Below are 23,169 nucleotides of genomic sequence, written 5' to 3'. Positions count from 1 at the left end.
AAAGATTAGGCGATCTCATTCTTTTCTGTCTCTTCCATTGGATAGGGGTGGGCTTACTTTACCCAACATGATTTTCTACCACTGGGCAGCATTCCTTAAATAGCTTACCCCTATGGTTTTACATTCGACTGAACAAAGTCGGATCAACACAGCGTTAATTCCTTCAATTTATGAGCTCTTACTCGGCCAGGATGCTAAAGGCTTATTATTAAGAAGGACTGAGGTAAATCATTATAAGAAGTTTAAGGGAGAAATCTTAATTAGCGCCTGGAGAATTTGGGATAAAGTAGCCAAACACATGCATATTGCGAAAATCAACCGTTATACACCTCTGTGGCAGTCTAGTATTACACATGGTCTCGATTTTGATTCTACTGCAAGGAAATGGGAAAGGCTCGGTATTAGAACTGTTAACGAGCTTTTGTTAAAAGGTCTCAACACTGTTTTTATGGATTTAAAAATGAAATATGGTCTCTCTAATGGGGACTTTCTTAAGTTTGCTCAGGTGTTCGCTAAGCTAAGAGCCAAAGGGTCTACAATGTGTCTTTCAAAAGTTGAAATAATTGAGGTAATGGTTAGACCAAATACTAGGATAGGAACTTTTTATGACACCCTTTTGACTGAAACACAGGACGATATAGAACAAACGGAAGCCAAATGGGCGGCGAAACTTAATAATCCAGACGTTGATATAGACAAAGTCTTGGAGCTGAGCCATAAATTATTTATGGCCAGTAACCTAAAAGCACAACTTTTCAAGACAGTATTCGATCTCTATTTTACCCCAGCCAAACTTTTTGCATGGGGCAAAAGAGAGAATGATTTGTGTCCGCGATGTTCACAAGGACCCGCGACTCTTGCCCATATGTTTAGCAAATGTTCAGAGCTCATTATTATAAAAAGTATGGTAGTTTCTTTTTGGGAAAAAATATTTTGTCATAAACTCCCCGAGTCTTATACCCTATTTGTTTTAGGTTTTGACAACTCTTTAAAACTTTCAAAAACTGAAGAAAGATTGTTGTTCATTGGCACAGCGGTACTGAGGTTAATTTTGTCCACACGTTGGAAGGAATCTTTCCCACCTAGCTTTCAGATGTGGTTAGCCCGTTTCTTAGCGGTGTACAGCTATGAATCGGCCACTTTTGCTACTAGCGGCTTTAAAGCAAGGCTACGAGGGGAGGCAACCTGGCGGCCGGTCTCGAAATGGAAAGCTGGGATAATCCCTCGTGGAATTGGGTGATTTATACAAGATTCTGTTTATTAGTTCTGTTATAATTTCCCCGTTTTTATTCTATTTAGCCGCTCTTAGTCTCCGTATTCACCGCTACAATCCTCAAGTGTATGTATAATGTATCTATTTTTGAAGCTTTTGGTCTTTAGGTCTCGCCTAGACGAAAGCAAAGCGAAGCTTTGCTGTCTAGGGCGAGACGACTTATGTTGTTACTTCTGGGGGAATGAGGACAGCAATCTTCCATGCGCTTTTTCTACGAGATTGTACCTCGTGAGCGCGCACGTCGTCACTCACGCATGCGCACAAAGAAAGCCATACACACACTGCATATACACACACGCACCCCCCCTTAAACAGACACACACGCGCACACAGACAGACACAAACACACTCAAACAGACACACACACACGCGTACACCCCACCCCCACTCACCCCTCCTCTCACTCAACACACTCACCTGTTCTGGCGGTGCTCGGCGGCGGATCTGCATCTCGGGCGGCGGTAGCGCTTTGCGGGGCTCTCACTACATGAGAGCCCTGCCTTCCCCATGCGCCCGCCCGCTCTTCACCCGGTCCCCCATCTCGGGACCGGGACTCAATGCGGAGCCTTCGTGGCTCCTCGGGCAGCTCTGTCTCCCTCTCGCCGCGATGGGGCGGGACTTCCGGTTGGGGCCGCGCTGTGATAGCGCGGCGGCCCGGCGGGTATTTGTTTTATCTGCCTCCTGCTTTTTTTGTATACTACTGACCGCACTCCGCCCCAACATTTAATCAGACTCTGGTCAAGGATGGAACGTCATACCCTGGATTACTGAGAGGCGGCATGATGCCACACTAAGGACAGGTAGCGCGACAATCAATTCAAAGCTAATTAACAATAACATTGACAATCCTGACAAAATGATTGCCTGCATTATCCAACTGCATCAAGAGGCCAAGTACCTGGTGAAGACTGCTCTAAGCAAATAATCAGTAATATAGCAACACTGTAAAAAGCTGCCTCACATTCTGGACCATGCATTTTACAACTGCGAAGCGCTCCAGCAGCGAGCAGGCGCTCCTTGCGTGGAGCTGGCTTTGCACCTGAATGCGCACATTGTGTTTATCCTCAAGAAACACTGCTTAATGAGGCAAAGCATCAATTACTTGCAAGGGCAGCCTAGAGCAGTTACTATCTTTGTCACTGACAAGTGCCCCAAGTCACACAGGCAACTTCGACTTTCCAGGAAATAGGTTCAAGTCAACACACGCCTGGAGCTATCTTGCGAGCTGCACTGATAGGTTTGATGAGTCTGGGCAGCCTGGGAGGAGAGGGGGCAGCATGTGCAGCGACCCCATCCACACCCCCCCCTCCCCACAGCAGCCTCCCCGTGGAAGCACAGCTGAGCAGTCAGAGATGAAGGCGGGATAGACTCGCTCCCTGCCTGCAGCGCCGCTCCCCTTACCAAGAGCACGTCCCTAAGTGCAAATCAGATCAGGAAGTGTCACGCTTCTTCCGCAGCAGAGACAGGGGCCATCAAACTGGAGCTAAGAATGGAAACGGGATTAGCATCTGACCCACATAGGGCTAGCAATGTAGGACGCGAGGACCGCACATCCAATGCATTTCAAGAGCGTGTGATCAGGAGGTCAGGCTGCCCAGTCCCTCATCAGGACTGGTTCTGATTTGTGTACTGGCTTTAATGCAAATAACGCTCATTAGTAAAATACAAACATTCTGCTCCGGGTGCAGGTTTGTCTGCTTGTGCCTCTGTATTTAGACCTGAGTAGTCCTAGGTGGTGATGTAGCTTTTGACACTGTGGTCCCATGTGTTGAAACTGAGCTTGTGCAGTCTCTGCCTGGTGCAACACGTGCATTCAGACTAATTCCGTAAGGAATGTCTTGGTGTGAAATATGCAAGTGAGATAGAGAGGAGCTCTTGTGTAACATTTACCCAAAACATGGACGGAAAGCCAAGTGACATAAGTTTCATTTCGTGGTGAACGCCAACCCTTTCTAATGTTTCAGCGATGTGGAATTGGACTATGTTTGTTGATCTGGAACCTGGTTTTAGGGTACACCCGGCATCACTGAGGAAGAAGTGATCATGGTGGTAGTCGTGGTTCTGCAGGCAAAATGATCAGTAAGGCCGGGAGGAGGTGTTCATTTCTGCACTCATAAAATTCAGCTTGAGTTTGGCAACTTGTGTGTTCGGTGCCCAGTAAAGCCTCAAATCTGAAAGAATGATTCCTTTGCCATGCACACCACCCATTGCAAACACACCCCTTGACCCCTTTAAGGCATTCCTATGACTTGTGCTGAACAAAAAATGACTTGAATACTGAACATCTAGGATGTGTGTGTTCACTCACTCACTGCTTCCTCAGACTGAGAGGGTCTGGTGTCTAGGGTGGCAGCATTTATTTATTTATGTAAATGTTTTTATAGAGCTGCTCACACCCCTAGGACATCTGAGTGCTCTGCAGTAAGTAAGGAAGATAATGCTGACTGATGGACAAAGTCATCAAATGGAATGCAGTGTGGTATGTACAAGGTCATAAATAGATACACCTACATAAACCGATTCTTCTAAGTATAGGCGAAGAAAAACACGGGCGAGTCCCATCCAATGTATGCATGGCTTTGAGAAAGTAACAGAGCATGCACAGCGTGGAGTGTCTTCGCAAGATGTAGGTGGAGTGGGGCAGGTGGAAAGGATGAAGATGCAGTGCAGCAATGGGGGTGCAGTATGGAGGACCGAGTAGAGCGGGTTTATGATGAAGGAGGTGGCAAATATAGTTGGAAAATACATTTCTCGCTCCTTTTTCGGTCGCGCCTACCACCGTGCAAGCGGTCTGGTTGCGAAAGGTCTGTTATGGGTTTACCAAGAAGATACAGGGGCTTGCAGCCAGCCATTGCTTACCATTGGCTGGCTGTGTTGTCACTCGCTTGCTTCTTTCTCAGCAGCTTTCCTTTTCCATCTTGAGCTTTTCCCTCCCTTGGAGCTTCGCCTCTTTACCATACTCTTAACTTGCTGACTAGTGTTCTGCCATTGCTCACTTTTAGGAAGCTGTTTAAGCACTCCATCAGGGTACTTGTGTGTTCCAGCTCTTTCCCTCTTGTGTTTCTCCCTCTATCCGCCAAACCATCCCAGTGCTTTGTTTGCTCTCTCTCTCTCTCTGCTGTTTGCTCTGTCTCCTGTGTACTTCTCCCCACAGCTTCCCCCTGTCCTCCGCCCACTCCCTACGTTTGTTGGTGCTTCAACTCTTTGCACGTTTCCAGCTCACCTGTTGCTCCACCACCTGTTCCATTATTCCACACAAGCCTTATATAAAAGCCGCTTTGATTACATTGGTGTCAGGGGCTGCTCCTCTAGAGGACACACTGCTGATCCCAGCGGGACAGACAAAGACCCTATTGAGCAGGGAGCTTCAATGAACTTCACCTGAAGGTTGTTTGTGGCAGCTGGACAGAGACAACCAAAAGAAGTGTTTTTATTTTGTGCTGCTCTCAATATTATACACTCACAGAGGCTTCTTGACAGCAGCACCCTTGGCTCATAAACATACCGGTTCAAAATCATGTGAGCATTCTGCCTGTTTGTTTTCCACTGTATCATGCTGAAGGCCTCCATTACCTGCTGAAGGGCCACTCCTCCTCCATCCTTCCCTTGTCATCTTTGCCATATGGTGTCCCTTGATGTCGCCCTACAGCACATCCCCTTCGTCTCATGAGGTAGTGGGCCTGCTACTGCAACCTGGCCCTTATATTAACACACAGTTCTGCATTTTGTTCTTAAAAAGATTATGGGTCAGGGGATGCTTTGAAAGAAGAAATGCATTTGGCACACTTCACTTAAAGAGGACTTTGCCAACACTAGCTACATCTCTTTGCATTTTCTTGCTTTTATTTAAAGCTTTCGGAACCTAGAAAACCTACAGCCATTCTCACCCCACAGCGCGTTCACCTAACTAAACATTGACAAATGACCATCGGTTTTGGTGTATTTATTAAAAATAGTACAGGAGCTGGCTAAAGACGACAACCAATTCTGCACCTATTTAGTTGGTCTTTTACTTTCCTGTGTGCATATATAAGATTGCAACATATAACGCACAAACCTTGAATAAAAAGAAAAAATGCAGTTTAAAGTAATCATTGGAAAACGATTACTCTTTAATGGCATGATCGGCTCAGTTGGTTAATACAACTACTGCTGATGCCTATATCTGTGTGTAACCAGTCGCAGAGCTGTATCTTGGTTAGACCGTGAGAAGCAGTAACATATATTTATATGCTGCAAGGTCCCTGCCTGCGACTGAAAGCACTGTGAATGAGCAAGTTATTATTGTATTGAAGAATTCTTTTACCCACAGAATAATATAGCCTGCCCCAAAATGTGCAACACCCATTCATTGGTTATCATTGGTTGACTTTGTCGCTCTCATTTGTTTGCTTATTTGATGGCTTTGCTTGTCCATCTTGAGTTTGTCCATCCCCTGCAGCATAGCCTCTTTACCATCTTTGATTGGCCGGCCTCTCTCCTGTCACTTTTTAGGTCGAAGCACGACCTGCATTCAATGCGTAAGCATTGATTGCAGTGCTTCGTATTTGAGAATATAGACACTGCTCAGACGCGCGCTTTTGCAGTCTCAGTTTTGACCGCGGGAGCGCGCGTCTGAGCCGCGCTTGCGCAGACGAACTCCCAGCCCCTCGCTCGCATCAACGGCGCACAGACACAACCAGCCTCCACCCCTCTGCATGCACGCACACACACACACACACAGGCGCACGCACACACACACACACGCTGCCGCGCCCCCCCCCCCACACGGTGATTGGGTGTCACGGGCCCCCCCACCCCACTCACCGCATCAGCGCCCTCGTTTCTGTTTTTTTACTTTACTATTTCGCGATATTTACTTACCAAACAAGCCCCCACACTCCTTCCCCACCCCCCAAAAAAAGAATTCTCCACTCGAATTCCCACGGTATTCTTCAACACAATAAAATGAAACTAATGCACGGTCAACTTTCTGCAACAAAGTACCCCACAAAGATGGGTAAAGTTGCACCAACTCACCAGGCCAGCTGGATGCAGTGCGGCCCTGCTCAGAGCCTCCCTCCGGACCAGACAGCCGCCGCCTGTAGCCAACAAGCCCCCCCTCGGGCTTCTTCCAGCGCATCCCAAGCTGAGCTCCTCCAGCCCCGCGAAGCGGCGCCACACATGTTAGGGAGACCGCTGCGAGCAGGCAGCGCCTGGATGAGAGCGAGGGCTCCGGCCGGAGAGGAGCGAGGAGGCGAACCAGCGACCCAAGTTCCTAAACATGTCCGGGCGGCGAGCGAGGCTCTGGTGGCGTGCGTGGCTCTCGCCTCGCGCTCTCCCTCCTTCCTTCCCTCTCTCCTCTCGGCTTTCCTCGGGATCGGGGGATCCTCAGCGCGCGTCAGGCCCCGCCGCCCGCCTCCTCGGGCTCAGGTTCTTCAGCTGCAGAAGCTCCCCCAAAGCCTGCGCTCTCCACGCCCACAGCCCCCGGGATCCGTAAACATAGGTTGGGGTGCGCACCTTTCACTCCCAGATCCACTTCCACCGGAGTTCTCTGAATGGGAGGCGCCGAGAAGCCTGGTGGAAATGAGCGGGGAGGAGGTCTGCACGCCCTGTGATGCGCCGCTGCCCCCGTTTTCAAAAGTGAGAGCCGTGCAATGTCACGGAATACGTTTCTCTTCGGGCTAGCCGAGCATGATGTACTGGCCAGGGAACCTCTACAGGAGAAATCGCTTTCTCCGACTCTCCTCCCTGCTAATCACGCGCACTGAAGTATGTCGATGCTACGATATTGGGTACTCCCTATTTATAGGGCTTGGGGGAGAGAGGGTGTTTGTTTTCTCTGTCTGTACTTCTTTCTCCTACTTTTCTTTTCCATTGTCTATCTTTACGTTATCATTCTGTCTTTTTCATCCATGTACTATTCTATGTATGTGTCTGCACCTATAAAAAAATTGCGTGCCGCTGCCTCTGGCTGCTTTTTTTCACAGATCAGCGGCACCTATCTCTGGCACAGAGTTCTGCAGTGTTCTCTTCTTTCCCCTCTCACGCCCAACCCCACCCCCACAACCAGCTGGACTGGGTGAGGAAAACTCGGACAGTATGGCTCAGTGACTAAGTCTAGACCTACCATTATGTCTTGGGCACTCATTACACTGTATGTGTGTTTCTCTAGCCCAGCCTCTCACTCTAACAATGCAATAGGTCTCGCATTTACGAGAGTTTATGCTATTGGCATTGTAAATGAGAATGCCTTTTATTTATTTATTTAAAAAAACAACACATTAATAAAAGGCATTGTAATCTACAATGCCAATAGCTCAAACTCTAGTAAATGCGAGACCTATTGCATTGCAAATGCTTGTTTTGTATTATCTCTGTTTTTCCTTTTTATTTACTGTGTAAATTTATCTTTGTTTGTCTTATGCTGTTTCTGGTTCTAACAAAATTTAAAAAAAAAATGTAAAAAAATTGTAGTGTCCAACCAACGTACTGAAGCCTGAACACTTTCTTCAAATTATTAGCATTGAAATGTTTACTTTTGAAAAGTTAATTTGTAAAATAAAACAATAAAAATGCCCATTTTAATTGCATTAAATCACATATTGTAATCATATAAAGTCACAATATTATAAAAGTGACAATAAGGAAACTGTTTCACAAACCTTTTTTCAGCAACGTAGGCTCTAGTCAACACAGGCAGAAAAACTGATACTGCTCCTTTAATGTCACTGCACCATTTTCTCATCAAGCACATTAAGTGGACGTTTGTCCAGTATTATTTTCTGGCTCTTAGCTACAGGATCCCGGAGTACAGACACTGAATACAGACTTTTTATCCCTGGAAAACCTTTCCAAACCGTTTTTTCCCCACTCAACGTCTTATTAGACTACAATAATTGATTTTCTGTTTCTGAGGTTTTGTTTTGTAAGTGGCCTTTCTATGAAAGCAAGAAGGCCCAGACGGACTCTCATGCAGTCTGTATGTTAATTAACTCAACTCCCATTGCCCAGAAGATTACCAGGAAGACTTTGAAAGTTGATGAAAAAAATTGCCTTTATGGCTTGCATCAGAGATGTCTGCACTGGACTATCCGCATTCTCTAAAGACTCCCGCAGAGGAAGGTCTAAAAAGCAGATGATTTCAGTTAACAGTCGTGATCTGTCATGTCCAAGACTGGCACACAGCCTACTTACTGTCTAAATGCCGCCCATCATCAAATACCTTCTAATGGATATTTCTAATCACAGATTCCTCATCTTTAGAATATTGCCCAGGTGCTAGGCTGGATCCGGAAGTTTCCACAACATTACTCCCCACTATGCTAGGTGGTGCAGTGGGGCTCCGCCTTGGCCATTTTCCGCCCCAAAAGTGATTGAGTGAAGCCGCATATAAGAGCCACCCCTCCACATCAACATCAGTTTCTTCTTTCCATTCCTATGAATGCGGGTCCTGAGCTCTGCTCCCTTTTCATTGGTTGACAATTTCTACAAATTGAATTTTAGTGTGTTGAGGGAACTATATCCCCACTGAGGGCTTCTTGGTTTAAACCATTCCGAGACTGTTGGAAACAGATGTCTGTGTACCTTTGATTCTTGTGACGAATGTGCCCTCCTTCACTCAAAAGCAATCCAGGCCTGTGAAACAAATCTGCATGTCACAAACATTGTAAGAAGTCCCAGAACTCGCATAAGTGCTGCTTGTTCTCCAAGTCGAAACTGTGGAGCCGTTTCTGCTCTCAAGGCTGCTCCCACAGCAGGTCTTCACAGTCGATGCCATCCGATAAGTCCAAGTCAAAGAAGATAAAATGGGACTCAAACCCTTCCCTCCACTCTCCAAAGAAAAGTTGTGTGGGCGGCAAACTGCCAGGTGATCTCTCTCTTGATCCGCGATTGGGAAGCCAATTATCCAGCTGATACCAATGTGCCTCAAATTTCCCAGGCCATCATTGACGCCGTTAAAAGGTTGATGCCTTTTAAGGAAACCATGGTTCGTATTTGCTGCACTTTTAGGCCTGCATTTTGCGCTCCAAAGAGCCACCAAGGCCACCAGTTGGGTTACCTCCAGCAGCTCTGTGCTTTGGATTGTCTGAGTTTCTTAAACCTTCCTCAGGCTCTACTCTGACTCCAGTGCTGACTTCCACTCTGGCTCCAAGACCTACGTGGGTCCCTCTTTCATCGACACCGGTAACGACTTCAATGGCTCCAAGAGGAGAATACAGTGCTGAACCCAATGTCCGATCCTGAGCTGAATCCATATCAACCTTAACCGAGGTTGCACTCCAAATCCACTCCAACGCACCCGGTGCACTTTCAGTCTAGAAGCAGAGATAATATGCTCCCACAACTGTTGAGCGGTCCTCAGAGCCTCCATCATATTTTTGGTTCTGATACAGACTAAAGTTTGCCCCAACCTGGAAGTGACAATGGTGATGATGTGAATGATTTGCCTCCACACCACTAAGATGGTGACAGTTTATACATGGGCATAAAGAAGCCCACTGGGCTTGATACTTCACCTGATACAGGATTAGTTCTAACCCTTGGAACCCAACAGATGATAGTCCTTCTTTTGCTGTTGTGAATAGATGAGCAGCTCAGGTCATTGACCTACAATTGCCTTCCATTGAAGTCAATATCACTGAGGTTTTTCACCCTGGGCCATCCTCAGCTGAGCCTCTACTTCTATTCAATGAAGCTCTAATTGACACCCTTATGGGCACTTGGTCTAAGCTTTGCTCTTGCCCACCAGTGAACAAGCAGGTCTTTAGACTCCACAGACCAGTGCCCAGCACCCAAATTTACGTGCACAGCACCCTATTCATGAAGGATTTGCGATTCAGGCTTCCAACAGTAAACTGAATACTAATGCATTCCTCACAGCCCTTCTAGGCATGGAGGTGAAAAGGATTGAGGCATTCAGGAAACTAATGGTATTTTCAGCAAGTTTAGCCTTGTAGTTAGGCAAGATGATCTGCCTGTTACGCTGTTATATGCTTTCCCTCTTTGACATGATAGACAACAGCTAGATTATACAAGCAGTCCAGGAGGAGTGTTGGGCCTCCTTGGCACAAACCATTCAAGATAGCCAGGATACAGCCAAATATATGGTTGGGGTTGGCCTGGAGGCTACTTATTCCATAGGGCCAGCGGGTGGCACTAGAGTGGTGCTCTATCGCCATGCATGCATGCGATCCACAGGCTTTCCTGGAGATGTTCAGGCATCCCTTATGGATATGCCTTTTGATGGATCTCTCCATTTTTAGTGAACAGGCTCATTCCACCCTTGAGCACTTTAATGAAAGTTAAACCATGGCACATTCCTTCGGCCTTCCCACCCTTGCCAGTCTTTTCATCACATGCCCTTCTGTCTGAACTTACCACAGCTTCCACCCACATTAGACCATATTTCACAGGAGCACCTATCCATCTTACTTGAAGAGGCGTGGGCTCTACTGTCCAAAGTGGCCATCGAGAGGGTTCCACATTCGGAGAAAAGGATGGTATGTTAGTTCTGCTATTTCCTTGTACTGAAGAAGGATTGGGGCTTTTGTCCTAATCTACATCTTCGCCCTTAAAATGCCTGCTTGAGGAAGGAAAATTTCAAATTGCTCACACTGGGCCAGGTTTTTTCTGCCCTACATCAGGTGACTGAACGGTAATCTAGGACATGCTGTATGCATACTTTCATATGTCTATGGTACAGTCCCACCAACTTTACCTGTAGTTCAGGATTGGTCATTTTTATCTTAACACACTCTCCTTGGGGCTTACCAGCGCCTCTGGGGGGTTCACGAAAATGACGGCAGTAGTTGATGCACATCTATGAAAGGTGGGGATATCAGTTGTCCATACCATTACGAGTGGCTGTTGAAACCGGCTTGCCACAGTCAGTCATAGACAACCTCCAGACAATGGCCAACCTCTTTAAATCTTTGGGGTTCTCGATCAGCATGCTGAAGTCACACCTGTCTCCTTTGGAGAGACTTACTTTAATAGGAGCTGTCGTGGGCACCATGCTGTAAAGGGCCTTTCCTCCACCCCAATGAGTCCAGGACATTCAGACTATTATCCGAGATAGGATACCATTGAGAGCAGCTCTGAGTTTTCTTGGGCCTGTGCATCCTGCTTGTCCACCACGCCAGGTGCCATTTGCCAGATCTGCAGTGGGTTCTCAAGTCTCAGTGGGCCCTTCACAAAGGAAACCTGGCAGATGTCAACCAAGTTTCACAGGAGACTGGAGGAGGCTGCACAAGATCTGGAGTGGTGACTCCTCGACCACAGCCTGACAAGCAACAGGCCCCTCACCCTTTCACCCAGAGCTGATGGGAATGACAAATGCATCACTGCTGGATTAGGGAAATCATCTGTGAGAGGTTCTGATCAGAGGGCTCTGGTCTCGGGCTTAAACCCAGCTCCATATCAGTCTGATTGATTAGTAGGTTACTTGCCTGCAGTTTAAGACCTTCCTGCCATCCATCAAGGGAAGGTTGATGCAGACTCTTACGAACAACACCACAGCCATGTCAGGCTGTAAAATGCAGATAGGGTCCTGGGCCAAGAGGCCCTGTGCCTCTGGAATTAGCTGGAAAAACAGGTAATCTCTCTGATTGTGAACCAGGGATCTTTACAACCAGGGCGGACAAGTTCAGCCAGCACCACCTGACAGATCAGGAATGGTGGTTGACAGCGTTCGATCTTCCCTCTGAAGTTGTGGATGTCATCCTTGCCGCCAAGCATCCTTCTACAAAGTATGTTTATGCTGGGTGCTGTGATAATTTTGTAGCCTGATGTGGCATCAGCAATACAAACCTGTTAAGGGTCGAACTGTTGCAGGTCTTGTTGTTTGTTTTATCTCTGGTCCAGCAAGGATTTGCAGTGGGCACCATTAAATGTTATTTTGCATCCCTAGTGTGACTTTTACTATACCAGCCATCCTTGTTTAAATCATCCGTAGTGATAAGGTTTCTCGAAGTTTTGACACATTTGTTACCCCCAGAACCTTTGTGAGGCTATAATGGAATCTCAATTTGGACCTACTTTCCTCATGTGCATTCCCCTTGAATCAATGCAGTGCTGTCCACTACATCTCCTAACTCTGACAACTGTGTTCTTTGTCGCAGAAACTTTGACCTGTTGAGTGAGTGGACTCTCCGTGCACTCTCCATTGATCACTTTTTGTTCTGATAAAGTGGTGTTGGGGGCCTGGGCGGTCATTTTTAGATACATTTCTTTTTATTGTCATTTTAGAAAGAGTGAACAATAAACACAAATCAGAGGAAAGGACTTGGATAACAAAGTCAAAACAGAATACCAATGTACACAGAAACCCTGTTAATCCCCTTCTCCTCAAATCTCCATAACTATCCTAGTTAAATATATCTTGATTAGTGACAACCCAATACCACTCTAAAATGTCATCATAGGTGCTCCAGATAAGTGAGTCGCAACACCTGCAGATACCTAGGATAATGGACCACTTTGTGTTCAGTGGACATGATTCCCAGGCAGAGTTTCCACATGTTTAAGAATTGTTCCAGCTTTCAAGTCATTGACATAGCTATTTTCTTCATTCATAGGAGTTCCCACTCAGTATATAGCCATGTCCTATAACTGGGCTCTTCCACTATTCCCGTTATTCAGCACAAACTATCGGAAAGAAACACGTTAATTATAGATTCCTTACCTTAGAATTACCCCCAGCGTCAGACTGGATCTGGAAAGTTTTTTCCTAAGCAGTACGTCTGCGCATCGGAAGGTGGCGTCGGTCAGCTCCGCGTCCATCATCGTGGTCGCCGGGATGACGTCGGGGCAGCTACTTAGACGCCGCCCTCGCACACTGATGTTAGTTCTTTCTGTTTCCGTGCCAGCCAGCGCAGATCCGGGAAGAGCAGTACCTCAGTCATTTTTTTTTTACTAACCTTTTCTCGACTTTTTGCAACTTCTTTTTTTGAGTCTTCAACTCCGAAGGTGCACAAGGGATGCCTGGTTTCAAGCCCTGCGGTTTTTGTCATCGCATTATGTCGGTGACGGATCCTCACCGCATGTGTCTTTTTTTGCCTAGAAGGCGACCACGACCCCAAGTCGTGCTCCAACTGCCAGCGTTGGCACCCAAGGCGTTGCGGGAGCGGTCCCAAAATCTTTGTGAGCACTGGCAGTCGGCTTCTCGCCGAGAGGGAGGTTGAGGAGCCGGTCGCATAGCGATCACCATTCCGGTTCCAAATCTTTGAAGTCCTCGCACTCTGGGTCGGGTAAGTCGAAGCATAAGAAGAAGTCGAAGAAGCATAGAGCACTTCGACTTCTTCTCCTCGTCGGTCGGCCGATCCGATGAGGCATGCGGGTGGTGCCCCTCACGGGGCTCTGCACGTAGAGCCCGAAGAGTCGACTCAGAGTTTCCCTCCTTTCCCGGGACCCGGAGCGACTCCCGCCCAGCTTCGTACATTCTACGAGGCTATGCATGCCATCTTTGCATGGATCTACCCCGCCGGCATGCCTTGAGCCCCGCGGAGTCGGTTGGGGGGCCTAGGTCTTTGCTGCCGGCGGCTCGGGCCCTGTGCCCCAGGCCCCCCTTGGATCCAGGCCTGGATCTGGATCTGCGCCGCTTGACCTAGTTACACCTCAACCACCTCCGCTTCCGACAACACCACTACCGAGCTCCCCAGCCTCCATCTCGACGTGATACAAAAGACAATGGTCCTAGACCTTTACATTTAGACGATATATATCAAATCTACACTTATTGTTAGAAAACAATTTCTTGAGCATGCAAATGTTTAGTTCGCAAACCCGTGCGGACCGCCAACGCCGTTTTGTGCCAGTTCTGCACTGGAATCGAGCAAGTGGGCCACCATTCATTAACAGATGAATACGCCCACTATGGTCAACTAAACAGTGGGGAACCCACACCCGCAAGACCCTGCGGGTGTACGACACGGCCATCATACCTACTCAGGTTGTCCCACACAGTCCTGAGGAACACCCGCAAGGCCGAGGCCACGAATCACCCTCGTAGCCCCAAGTCAGGTCAAAACATCGACACCCACATAATTAGCCAGGATCACGAGCCCCAAATTTAATGTGCCACACAAGGATACATTTTGTGTATTTATAAATTGTATATAAAGGAACCTTGATTGTCTCTATGTGGCCAGGCTAGAGAAGACTGAGATTTGTTGATCAGTCCAGCATAAACATCTTTTTAATTGTCCCCTATCACATTATCTGAAATTCTTTTTCACCTCTTCCACACTAGAGTACCTTCTCTGTCTGCACGTTCCATTGGAGCAACCTTCTCCCTTCCTTTCCTTGTTTGATACAGTAAACAATCTACTGTTCATCTTATGATATGGAATAAATTCTTGGTGAAGTATATCTTGGTTGTTGCACTTTTTTAGTCTAAATTTACTGTATTTACTACTGCGAGCTAAACGTTGTGCATGCTCAAGAAATTGTTTTCTAACAATAAGTGTAGATTTGATATATATTGTATAAAAGAAAAGGTCTAGGGCCATTGTCTTTTGTATCACATGGAACCCAGTTCCACGACTAGTATTGGGTAACCCCATTTTTGTAATGTCCATCTCGACATGGACACGGAGCTGGACCAGCGTTGAGCGGGATTTTTGTGCCCCTGTTCACTCCTGGAGCCTCTTTTCAAACTGAGTGGCAACCATACGATGAGGGGGAGGACTGGGAGGAGACCCTTTGACTGATCAGCTAGGTTCTGACCAGGACTGGGGAGAGGAACTGGGGGATGCCAGTGGTCTTGACACTTCACCTGACCGTGGCATGTTGTCTCCTCCTACCATGGATACGGAGGAGGTAGCGTCATTCGCAGTGGAGTTGCGTAGGGCGACTGAGGCTCTTAACCTCAAGCTTCCTATGGTGGCGGTCAGGAGTAACCTCATGACAGAAGTGCTTCAAACGGCTGCGAGCTCTTCGGAGCCCCTGCTGCTGTTTAATGAGGCCCTCACCGACATCCTTTTGGGCACGTGGTCCAGGCCCAACACGGGGGCTCCCGTGGACAGGATGATTGCCCGACACCAACGCCTGCCTTCGGGCGACCCCACTTTTCTCTCCCAACACCCCACCCCGGAGAGCTTGGTAGACCAAGCCTCCACTTCCAAAAGCACCTTTCCTACCGCTCCACCGGAAAGGGAATCCAAGAAGCTGGCCCAACTTGGTAAGAACATTTCCTCTTTCGCCAAATTAGGACTGCGGTCTGTAAACACAGCATATCTCTTGTGCCGTTATTCCTACACAGTGTGGGATACGGTGGCGCAGGTGCTGCTTCAGTGTCCAGAGGAGGCCTGGGCAGTGCTCTCCCAGGCTGTTGCCGCCGGGAGGAATGCAGCAAAGTTTACAATACGTTGTGGGCTGGACACCGCGACTCTCTAGGCAGAACTATTTTCACGTCAGTAGCGCTTTGTTGCTACGCCTGGATGAGGTCCACTGGCTTTTTAGGGGATGTCCAGAACACTTTGATGGACATGCCTTTTGATGGCCGTCGCCTTTTTGGCGACAAAGCAGACAATGCTCTAGAGCGTTTCAAGGACTCACAGGCTACGGCCAAGTCCTTGGGCCTCTTCACCCACCCTGCGTAGTCTGCTATTCGCCCCTTTTGTGGCTATGGAAGGGGTGCCCTGCTATGTCCTGCCCAGAGCCAAAGGTCGCAGCAAGTTACCCAACCTTTGCGTGGCCAGGGACGTGGGAACAACCGTCATGGTTCCGGGGACCAGCGGGCGGGCCAGTCTACCAACCCCTCCTCTGCAGCAGCCTCCAAACCCTCCTAGTCCGACCTTTCAGGCCCATCAATCGCCAGTGAGCGGCAGAATCCGCCATCACCTCCCCCCACTGGCGTACCATCATGTCAAACAGGAGGGTTTTGCATATAGTCCGAAGGGGGCTACTCCCCCTTTGAGACTACCCCTCCAGCCATGCCATCGAGATGCCACTGCATGCCGGAGGATCATCTGGCCCTTCTCCAACAGGAAGCCACAGCTCTCTTGGCCAAGGGAGCCATCGAGCACGTCCCTGTCCCAGAAGTAGGTCGTGGTTGTTACTCCCACTACTTTCTGGATCCCAAGAAGGACAAGGGCCTGCATCCTATCTTGGACCTCAGGGATGTCAATCGCTTCCTCCAGAAGGAGAAGTTCAAGATGTTGATGCTTGCTCAGGTCTTGTGTGCCCTTGACCCGGAAGACTGGATGGTAGCATTGGACTTAGAGGATGCTTATTTTCACATCCCTGTCCTGCCGGCCCACCGGCGGTACCTACGGTTCACGGTAGGCCGCGAGCATTTTCAATATACCGCGCTCCCTTTTGGCCTCATCAGCGCCCCTCTGGTTTCAGTCTTCCCCTATCTCGACGACTAGCTGTTGAAGGCGGGCTCGCCTCATGCAGTGGTCTCCCACCTCCAGACTATGGCTGACCTCCTGCATTTGCTGGGGTTCTTCATCAATGTGCCGAAGTTGCACCTGATTCCCTCTCAGAAGCTCCACTTCATCGGGGCAGTTCTGGATACAACGCGGTTTCGGGTCCATTCTCCCGAACAGCGAGTCCAGGATATTCGGGCAATGATTCCGATCTTTCAGCTTCTATCCCGGGTTTCGGTCAGGATGACTCTGAGGCTGCTGGGCCTCATGGCCTCCTGCTGGTCGATCATGCCAGGTGGCATATGCAGGCTCTGCAGTGAGACCTGAAGTTCCAGTGGGCGCAGCATCATGGGAATCTGTCAGATTGTGTCCAGATCTCAGAGGGCACTGCAAGACAACTGCAGTGGTGGCTCACTAACCAGGATTGGGTCAATGGCAGATCCCTCTCCCGTCTCCAACCAGACCACACAGTGGTGACGGACGCATCCATTCTGGGATGGGGTGGCCACATGGGAGAGGTGGAGATCAGAGGCCTCTGGTCTCCAGCGGAGTCCAGACTTCACATCAACCTTCTGGAGCTCCGGGTGATTCGTCTTGCACTGAAAGCATTCCTTCCCTCTGTCCGGGGAAGAGTAGTGCAGGAGTTCACGGACAACACCACCTCCATGTGGTACTGCAACAAACAGGGCGGGGTGGAGTCGTGGACCCTATGTCAGTAGGCCCTCCGCCTCGGGACATGTCTGGAACATCAGGGCATAGCCCTGGTGGTTCAACACCTGGCAGGTTCCCTGAACGCCAGTGCGGACGAACTCAGCCGCAGGTGCATGATGGATCACAAATGGCGTCTTCACTCGGTTAGAACTATTCGCCACCGAAGAGAACGTGCAATGTCAGCAATTCTGCGCGTTTCCAAGGCGGCACTCACTAGGCAATGCTTTTTGTCGCAAGTGGAGTTACATGCCTTTCCGCCTATACCACTTCTGCCCAGAGTGCTGAAGATCAGGCGTGGCCGGGCCCAAGTCATTCTTGTGGTTCCGGATTGGGCACGAAGAGTGCTGGTATCCCGTGCTGCTCAACATGGCCATCGATCCTCCGATCAGACTGCCTCTTCGGGGGGGGGGGGGTCTTCTGTCGCAGCTTCAGGGGACGGTCCTCCACCCGAACCTGTCCAGTCTCCACCTCCTTGCAGAGAGATTGAGCGGCGGCAGTTGACTTTTTTCGACCTGCCTCCCGAAGTCTGTGATGTTACCTTGGCAGTCAGGGGTCCCTCCACTAAAACGGTATACGCCTGCCGGTGGAACAAGTTTGTGGCACGGTGCACAGCAAAGGCTGTGGATCCCCTTTCTGAAGTTCTCTTGTTCCTACTTTCTTTCTCCTGGCAGGGCTCTGATCTGGGCACTATCGAGGGCTATCTTTCAGCCATCTCTGCCTTCCTTCGGCTACCAGATCAACCTTCTCTTTTCAAGTCACCGTTAGTTAACCGTTTCTTAAATGGCTTAACATATCTCGTTCCTCCAATCCCCTTTGTTATAACTGTGTGGGACTTCAAACTTGTTCTTACCTATTTAATGTGCGCTCCCTTTGAGCCGCTTCATAATTGTCTCTTAAGACTCTTTACTCTTAAGACAGCTTTCCTGGTAGCCATTACTTCTGCTAGAAGGGTGAGTAAGCTCCATGCCCTTTCTTCCAAACCTCCTTTCCTGTCTGTCCATCCGGACAAGATGGTTCTCAGGACCCATCCATCCATCCTTCCTAAGTGGTCGCTGCCTTCCACATCAGGCAGACCATTACTTTGCCCACCTTCTTTCCACCTCCACATCCTTCAAAGGAGGAAGAGATGTTCCACCGCCTGGACCCAAATCGGATCGTTCAAAGCAGTTCCGGGTGGATGACCAACTCTTTGTTGGCTATGTGGGCGCAAAGAAAAGTCAGGCCGTACACAAACGCACCATTTCTCCATGAGGCATGTTACTCTCTGACTAAAAAGGAGCCTCCAGTCGGGCTATGTGCCTTTTCCGCCAGGGCGACAGCAGCCACTACTGCCTTGGGAAGAGGAATTTCTCAACATGACATCTGCCAGGCCACCACGTGGGCATCGCTGCACACGTTAACAAAACACTACTGCCTGGACAGCCAAGTTCCGAGAGACAGCTTTTTTTTTGGCCGCTCTGTTCTCCAGGACTTTCTGGTGTGATCTTGGTTCGCAGACCCACCACCGGAGTTGGTATTGTTGGGGTATCTATTCTAAGGTAAGGAATCTATAACTGACGTGTTTCTTTCATATGAACAAGTTACTTACATTCTGTAACGATATATCTGTATGAAACATTAGTTAGTTATAGAATCCCTACCGCCCCACCCATCCTCCTGGTTCTGTGAACTGATTTCTAGGGTTAAGGACATCCATTCAGGGATCTAGTTTTGTGCACCAGTGGTCAGTGTCGTGCATGGCTCTGCGTTTCTGGCGCAGAAAGTGGTGTACAGAACTGATGTCAGCGTGACAAGGCGGCATCTAAGTAGTTGCCGCAATGTCATCCTGGCGACCACGACAACGGACGCAGAGCCGACCGACGCCACCTCCCGACACGCAGAGGTACTGCTGATGAAAAAACTCTCCGGATCCAGTCTGACGCCTGAGGGTAATTCTAAGGTAAGGAATCTATAACTAACTAATTGTTCTGTCAGAAATATTGTTACCAAATGTAAGTAACTTGTTCGTTAAGCCACACACAACTGTGTAACCAAACATCCCTGTGTGGACCTCACCAGATATGCTAATCTATTGGAGACCCCCTAGAATAATGTAAGCTGGCAAATCTAAGCAATGTTGAGTTGAGAATGAGATCTATCTCATCCAAAACCTCCTTCCAATATCTCTACAGTTTCGGGGAATTCCACAATAGATGAAGAAGAGAACCCACATCCACACAGCTCCTGCAGCAACAGTTGAGGAATCCAGATGGGGGTATAATACCAATACTTTGCCAGTTTTACTAGAGTACTTTTTAATCGCTATGCTGGATGCCCTTGTTCCAGCTCTTACAAAGACATCATTCAATTCCCTATTGATCATCTGTGGTCCCTGGTACTTTCCTTATTTCTACTGCCTTGCAAACTTTACCAACATCTTTTTGTCCTGTGGAATTGATAAACATAAAAAATAACCTATTTCTCACACTCCATTGTCAGTAAAACGGGATCTGCTGTCTCCCTACATCCTCTATAATTTTCATGTGCAAAACCCAATGTCGAATTTGATGATAATGTAATTTCTGTGGTTTTGGGATCCTTAAATCCTGTTTAATTTGTTCACATGTTTTCAGCCCATCTTTATCATAAAAATCTCCTACCAGCTTGCAACCCACCTTCTGCCACACTTAGTATTGACCCTTCATATACACCGGAAGAAAATCTTGGTTACCCAGAACTGGGTAGAGGAGAAAGTAGACCATCCTTTTTACAGAACCTTTGCATTCCAAGCTTCCAAAGTTGCATGAGACACAGGTGATTGCAAGCCATACTCCTTAAGTTATTTAGGCAAGCAAATTGCCTTCCAGATATAAACCCCAGCAACTGCAGAGTCCATACAGCAGTGCTTTTTGCTCAAAGTCAGATTCCATTGCAGTACCCGGGATGCCTGTTTGCCAAAGGTTGTGACTGCTTTACATGTTGGGCAATTCATCACTCTCTCAACTTTCTTTGGTCCACCTCAGTCCTCCAAGGAGGATGAGATATTCCTATGGTTGGACCCCAAAAGAGCTCTGACCTTCGATATTGATTGCACTAAAACATCAAGTGGATGATCAGCTTTTTGTGAGGTTCTCCAGGCCAAAGAAAGGCAATGCAGTGCAGGCTGGGGCAAGGTCATGGTGATCGTCTTCTGCTTTAAGATCTGCTACACACTGTCCAAGAAGCAGCCTCCTGAAGGCCTAATGGACCAACCACCATGACCAAGGCTGCTACCACTGTGCTGGCATGCAGAGTGCCTTCTTAGACATCTGTTGGACAGCAGCGTGGGTTTCAGTGTACACGTTCATAAAGCACCACTGCCTTGACAGCCAATTTCAACAGAATGTGCATTTTGACCATTCGGTTCTGCAAGAGTTTTAGGTCTGAGCCGTTCCACAGTCTGACCACCTTGGGTAGGTATTGCATTAGTATCTATACCAAATGGGAGGAATCTGTAGTTAGAAGTATCCATTAGAGTAACAAGTAATCATGAGTAACAGTCTTTCTGGTGGATACTCTAACCATAGATTCCGAACTTCCCTCCCACCTCCCCATTTTGTAGAATGGGCTCTTTTTTGTACCCAAAAAAGGTTCTAAACTAGAGATCTACACATGGGCACCTTTGGGTACTGTTGAGCTCTGCATCCGAGGAAGGGTGCGGACAGCCAAGAACAAACTGACTTCCTCATGCTCCCTCATCACTCCTGGGATGGAACAATATCACCAGGAGCAGTGCTGTTTAAATCTTCCAGATCCAGTCTGGGAATATTCTAATGGTGAAGAACCTGCACCAGAAAGAGGTTTACCAAAGGTAAGTTACCTATTCGTCGGCTCAATGTGACATTGCAGTCTGACTGCTAGAAATAGGCTCATCTATAACGTCTTAGCCTTCTGAAGATGGCCATGAAATCATGATAGAAATATAATCTAATAGTTTAGATGAGTAGCCACTACTAGAAGATTAATGTTGGACGGCCAGTGTTCACATCCAAGCACAAGGGAAAAACATTGTTTGGTAATGCTAATTCCTTGTGTTTACCTTGAAACTGTCTCTCAGTAGCACTGAGAAAGTTGTAATTGTGTAGGTTTTGACACTGAAAAGTGGAGACCAGGATTTGCTCTATGGTCACCATTAAGAACATTATCAGTGAAATGTACAGTTTAATCTAAAAGGGAGAGTGATAGGTTACAAACCCTATTCTATATGTATGATGAAATAGAGAAAGTAGAAACCTATTTATGGGGCCCACTGCAATAGTTTGATTAACTCAGAGCCTGTTGACCTGCAAAGAATACTCCCAGGAGTCCTGGCACAGAGATTCTGGGCCAAAAATATGAGAAAGCACATCAGGAAAAACCTGCCTTGTGATTTTTAAAATCCAGGTTGAAGGCAGGAAATATCCAGAGGTTCTCAATATCCTGTATCATTCTGAGAGTGAGAGGTGTACTTCTTATTGTAAGGTACATATCAGTCTACCACAAAGTCAAACTTAGCTTCTGGACTGCTGTGTAGTAGTTGGTGTATGTTTGTGGATTGTCTTAGCTTCTGTACCTCACATTAATTGAACACAATTTCTAGCTGGTCAACAGAAGTTGCTCCCGTCAAGTAAAATACCTAAAATGTTTCACATGGCATCTTCCTTCAAAGAAAATATTCTTCATAATTTCTGCTTCATCTTGGTGACTGCAGATTACAATGAGTGCTAACAGCGTTTTTTTGCCATTTTCCTGGGTTACCATTATCATAGTCAGAAAGACAACACTGGCCTGCCACTGGTTTCCACTTCCCCAGTATGTATTGTTCATTTAAAATTCCCATAGAGAGAACCTGGATCATAATATGTAGGCCTGCCTTCCTTGTAGCTCATCATAAAATTCCATCATAAAGTAGAAGAAAAAAAGGAACCGGAGGATAAAGCCATAGGTGACCGAATTGCAAAGCAATCTGCAAGAACAGTAGCAGAGCTTCGTTTCGGACACTGATAAAGGTTTGGCAAACATTATTTTAGGAACTGGCAGAAGAGACTGATTCTTAGATGTTTCTGAAAGTAAGAAAGGTTGGCTGCTTCCTGATGAAGAGACATGGGAAATTCAAGACAGAAAGTAATGTCCGCAGTTATTTTTGGCATGTGTAGTTCTTAATTTCTTTATTTCAACTTGCTCATATTTTGAGACCGCCAAGGTCTGCAGAAATTGAAAGCAGTTCTGCTACGATTGCCCTGTTTTCCTTCTTTTGAGTCATCTGCTTTGATCCATAATTATATTCTTCACTTTAACATGATTATCCAGGTTCTAGCCTTTGACAAGGCATCTTGTAAAATGCAACTGCTTGACAAGGTCATGAAGGAAGAGATGAATCATGTCGTACCCCACTCTATAAGACCGTCAATGATGCCTTCTTTATCAGTTCGGGCTGGACTGTTCCCACAAGGAACAGGGTCAAGACTGATTTGCATATGGCTGGGTCCAAACTGGGGAGGTGTGGAGAGAAAAAGAATGATGGATTGAACCCAGATCCTTGTAACGGGGGTGAATGATTGTATTGTCCAGCATTCCGTCCATCAATTGTCTCTTTTGCATATATCGCCCTAATTGTAAAGGGTATGCCCAGACGTGGGTCCCGTGTTCACTATACCACTGGCTTCATGCTAGTGTGGCTGAAGATGGGTGATGCCCTGAAACCGGTCCCAGGATGCTTGTTTCCGGTCCAGGGAGGACCTGGCCTGGTAGTTCGGGCTGGACTGTTCACACATGGAACAGGGTCAAGACTGATTTGCCTATGGCTGGGTCCAAACTGGGTTGGTGTGGTGAGCA

General features: G+C 47.6%; 1 protein-coding gene across 4 annotated transcripts in view; it reads left to right on the top strand.

Annotated features, from left to right (window-relative positions):
* The window catches only part of PHKA1 (phosphorylase kinase regulatory subunit alpha 1), a 1,063,236-nt gene that overhangs the window by 742,783 nt on the left and 297,284 nt on the right, over nucleotides 1–23,169 (top strand). The window lies entirely within an intron of this gene.

The sequence above is a fragment of the Lissotriton helveticus genome, chromosome 10 (assembly GCF_964261635.1).
Source record: "Lissotriton helveticus chromosome 10, aLisHel1.1, whole genome shotgun sequence".
In the NCBI taxonomy this organism is placed as follows: domain Eukaryota; kingdom Metazoa; phylum Chordata; class Amphibia; order Caudata; family Salamandridae; genus Lissotriton; species Lissotriton helveticus.
This window is presented reverse-complemented; position numbering and strand designations above follow the sequence as displayed.